The following is a 5,002-nucleotide window of genomic DNA, read 5'->3' as shown; positions in this document are numbered from 1 at the left end:
GGTTTAGAGAGGATGGATTATGATCAGAGATTGAGGGAGCTAGGGCTTTACTCTTTGGAGAAAAGGAGGATGAGAGGAGACATGATAGAGGTGTACAAGATAATAAGAGGAATAGGGTGGATAGCCAGCGTCTCTTCCCCAGGGCACCATTGCTCAATAGAAGAGGACATGGCTTTAAGGTAAGGGATGTGAAGTTCAAGGGGGATATTAGAGGAAGGTTTTTTGCTCAGTGGTTGGTGCGTGGAATGCACTGCCTGAGTCAGTGGTGGAAGCAGATACACTAGTGAAGTTTAAGAGACTACTAGACGGATATATGGAGGAATCTAAGGTGGGAGCTTATAAGGGAGGCAGGGTTTGAGGGTCGGCACAACATAGGGGGCTGAAGGGCCTGTAATGTGCTGTACTATTCTATGTTCTATCCCTTCCCTATGGTCCACTCTCCTCCCCCTTCTTGTTCCCTCCTCTCTCCCACTCACCTGGCTTCACCTATCACCTTCCAGCTAGCGTCCTTCCCCTCCCTCCAGTTTCTTATCCAGACGTCTTTCCCCTTCCCTCTCAGTCCTAAAGAAAAGATCTTGGCCCAAAACCTCTCTTTTCCATAGTCCTGCTGGAGGGTCTCGGCCCGAAACGTCGATTGTACTTTCTTTTCCCCCATACATGCCTGGCCTGCTGAGTTCCTCCAGCATTTTGTCTTTGTGTGCGCGTTGCTTTGGATTTCCAGCATCTGCTCCTTTCTCGCGTTTGCAATGTCACAAAAAGACGTGGACAGATTGCGGATTTGGGTGCGGAAGTCCCGCAGAAGGATGACGTGGCCAGAGCGGATCGGAGTGACGACGAAGGGCGGAGGAAAAGACGCCAGCACCTGTTATTTGCTTTACTGCGGAGGAAGATGGGTTCGGTTCTGGTGGTTTTGGTGTTGTTGGGGGCAGCGGAGGTGGTGGCGCCGTGATACCGGGCGGCCGCTGCCCCGTGCCCACAGATGACCCCGGGGTGGTGAACGCGATCCGGGTGGCGGAGGAGGACTTCAACAGCAGATCCAGCGACTTGTTTCATACCGCGGTGTCGAATCTGATATCGGCCCAAGAACAGGTGATGGGTAGGAGGAGGGGAGGGGAGAGAGGAGAAGGGTAGGGGAGGGAGGAGGAACTGGGACGGGGGGGGAGCGGGGAGGAGAGATGGGGAAGGGGGAGAGGGGGAGGAAGGGTAGATGGAGCAGGAGGAAGAGGAGGAGAGGGAGAGGGGTGGGGAGGGAGGAGGAGGGGAAGTAGGGAGTAGATGGGGAGGGGAACTGGGGAGGAAAGGGGGACGGGAGAAGCAATTGAGAGAGGGAGGGGGAAAGAGTGGGGTTAAGTGGGGAATAGACAGGCTGGGCAGAGGAAGAATCGTGGGGAGAGAGGGGGAGGGGGACTGGGGAGCAGAGGGGGAGAGGGAGCTAGTGGGGGTAAGTGCGGAATAGACGCGGTGGGCAGAGGAGGGGAAGTGCGGAGGAGAGGGGGAAGGGTGGGGGGAGGGGAGGTGAGGATGGGGAGCAGAGAAGGAGGGGATAAAAGGGGTAGGAGGAGAGGGAAGGAGGGGAGGTGAGGGAGGAGGAAGATAGTGAGGTGGAGAGGGAGAAGTAGAGGGAGGGAGAGTGGGAGGAGCAGAGGGAGCGGGGGAAGATGGGGTAGAGGGGAAGGGAGGGGCAGGAGGAAGGGAGAGTAGGAAGAAGGGTGTCTGGGAGAGGGCGAGGGAGGATACGGAGAATCTACACAGAGATATGTATAGGTTAAGTCAGTAGGCAACTGTCTGTCAGATGGAGTACAATGTTGGTAAATACGAGGTCATCCGCTTGGGAAGGGAAAAAGGAAGAGCAGATTATTATTTAAATGGTAAAGGATTGCAGCACGCTGCTGTGCAGAGGGACTTGGGAGTGCTTGCGCATGAATCACGAAAGGTTGGTTTGCAGGTACAGCAGGCTATCAAGAAGGCAAATGGGATGGTAGCCCTCATTGCTGGAGGGATTGAATTCAAGAGCAGGGAGGTTATGCTGCAACTGTACTGGGTACTGTTGACGTGGCACCTGGAGTACTGCGTGCAGTTCTGGTCTGCTTGCTTGAGGAAGGATATACTGGCTTTGGAGGTTCAACATGTTGAGACTAGAGATGAGGGTGTGAGACTATAAGCAGAGATTGAATCGCCCGGGACTGTACTTGCTGGTATTCAGAAAAATGAGAAGAAATCTTAGAGAAAAATACAATTATGAAAGAGATAGAGGCAGGAAAGTTGTTTCCACTGGTAGGTGAGACTAGAACGAGGGGACGTAGCCTCAAGATTCAGTGCAGTAGATTTAAGACAGAGCTGAGGAGGAACTGCTTTTCCCAGAGAGTGGTGAATCTGTGGAATTCTCTGACCAATGAAGCAGTGGAGGCTGCCTCAGTAAATATATTTAAGACAGGGTTGGATAGATTTTTGCACAGTAGGGGAATTAAGGGTTATGGGGAAAAGGCAGGCAGGTGGAGATGAGTCCATGGTCAGATCAGTCATGATCTTATTGAGTGGCGGAGCAGGCTCGACGGGCCAGATGACCGACTCCTGCTCCTGTTTCTTATGACTAGCAAAGTAAAGGTGGTGGGTGTGTGCAGATGGGTGACCACTCCTGGCTCGATACACACAGACACCCCGTAGAGATGTTTTGAGGCCTTTCTGACTGTAATGTGCTCTTGCAGGTGGTGTCGGGGTTGATGTACCATCTCACCCTGGAGCTGCGAACCACCGTCTGCAGGAAGAGTTCTGTTTCCCGGAACTGTCCCTTCCACGAGGATCCTCAATATGCCAAGGTGAGCGATCAGTGCACTGGTGGTCTTGGGAAAGAGGGGCGGAGGTCCTGTCCCCAGGGACACTGGAACCTGGTGGGGATTCATGAATCTGCTGGGGTACCGGCAGGAAACTCTGTTAATACTGGCCTCTGCTTTTCCCCGCAGACAATGACCTGTAAATTTCAAGTCTTGGAGCAGCCGTGGGTCGGGCCCATGCAGGTGACTGAATCTTCTTGCTCCAGGACGGCCAAGTGACCGGTCTGTCGGACCCCGGCGGCACACAGCGTGGCGCGCACCGCTCAGCTAAAGCACTAATTCTGATGACCAGGTCAAATGGATAGGAATACAGCACTTTACCACGGCCCGGGTCGCCTCGTAATGTAATCTCTACAACGCAGACATACAAACGCCTGTACACTCGCTCACTAATATACATTCTCCGGGTTACTATCTGCTATCTCTGTCTCTCTTTCACACGCCAGCTTTGAGTTGGACCCTTGAAAAATGGCTCGTCATAGACATTGACGGGCCAAATACCCGCTCCTGTGCCCGACCGCTGTATGTTCTCTGCTCGGTAATATTTGGGTATTTGAGCAGTTATTACCATAACTGTATAATTAAGCTGCAAATGTATATTTTTATTCTTGCGCAATAAAGCATTTTCATTCTGAGTCTGCCTGTGTTTGCAATGTTAACAGGGTAACTCGGTGAATTAGGTCGACCCAGCACTGACCACCACGGACTATAGTGCGCTCAGCGATCGTGGTTAGACCCAGCATCTCGATAGGAGCGACGGGTCTCAGTCAGTGGTGTAATTTCAAATGTGGCGGGTGGGTGTGAGACCAAAGGGTTCGGCCTCAGAATAGAGAGCCGTCCTTTTAGGAGGGAGAGGAGTAATTTCTTCAGCCAGAGAGTGGTGAACCTGTGGAATTAATTGCCACAGGCAAGCCTTCAAGTACGTTTAAGACAGAGATTGATAGATTCTTGACTGGTCAGGGTATGAAGTAACTCGGGGAGAAGGCAGGAGATTGGGGGCTGGGCGGGAAAACGATAAAATGGCGGAGGAGATTCGACGGGCCAAATGGCCTAATTCTGCCTTTATATATCACGGCCTTATAAAGTGTATTCATCATGGAAAATGTACCGTTTCACGTTCTAATCAGGAACACTCTCCAGAGCATCAACGTCCTTCCTCACGTGGGGCGATCAGAACTATCCGCAATACTCCAGATCTGAGTTTTATGAAGTCTGTCAATCTAACCGGGTGAAGACTTTTCTCACAGTCAGACATGAAAGTGTTCATTACCTTAACGTCGACAAAATCTCCAACCCCGGTCCTACTCCCCTTCACCTCCTCATCCGAACCCGTTACCCACGACTCAGTTCTTGCCAAAATCCATTTCATTCTGTCACTTCGCTTCCCGATCTGAACTTACCGTCGGCTGCACTCAGTCACAAACCACCGGCCCCCGTCAGGCTCGTTGTCAGCGGCGACGATATCCAGACCACACTGCGGTTTCATCCCCGAAGGGAAAAGACGCATTCTTTCCTCTGCCCCCGGCCCACCTGGCTTCACCCGTCGCCTTTCATCTTATCCGCATTCCCACATCATGTTTTTATATTCTGGCCCCTTCCCTTCCTCTCCAGCCCTGATGAAGGCTCTCGGCCCGAAACGGCGGCTGTTTATTCCTTTGCATAGATACTGTGTTCCTTCACCATTTTGTGTGCCGCTTAATGAGGGGTTTAGGGAGAAGGGGTCGGGTGGAAGATGGAAGGGATTTTGGGGAGGAAGGGGGGGAAGAGATGGGAGGGAAGGGCGAGCGCAGTAGAGAGGAGAGTCGGGTAGGAGTGAAGCAGAGGACGACTCGGGGAACCGGAGGATTATTGGAGTGTGTGGAGACGTTGAAGGAGGGGGAGCGGTGCTCCCACAGCAGAGCTCCTGTGCAGGGGACGTGGGGCCAGGGTGGTGGAGGTTGAACAGCAGAGAGGATGTGATGGGTGGCCACTCGCCGAACCCTCCCGGCCCGATACATACTCACCCTTTTACAGAGCTTTGGAGGGGTTTTCCTCACCAGACTTCTATCAGGAGCCCAGGCTGTGGGCCTTCCTCATCGAGCCCGGGCACTGGCTGTGCCAGCACGGCCCTGAGGCCTGGAGCGTGCCAGTCGGCACCATTCGCTAGTAGCCCGGTGTAGGATGTTTTCATC

General features: G+C 53.1%; 1 pseudogene; it reads left to right on the top strand.

Annotated features, from left to right (window-relative positions):
- The first annotated feature begins 889 nt into the window (after positions 1-889).
- LOC134339519 (cystatin-2-like) lies at positions 890-3,085 on the top strand (annotated as a pseudogene).
- The last annotated feature ends 1,917 nt before the right edge of the window (positions 3,086-5,002 follow it).

This window comes from Mobula hypostoma, chromosome 30 (assembly GCF_963921235.1).
Source record: "Mobula hypostoma chromosome 30, sMobHyp1.1, whole genome shotgun sequence".
NCBI classification, from domain to species: domain Eukaryota; kingdom Metazoa; phylum Chordata; class Chondrichthyes; order Myliobatiformes; family Myliobatidae; genus Mobula; species Mobula hypostoma.
This window is presented reverse-complemented; position numbering and strand designations above follow the sequence as displayed.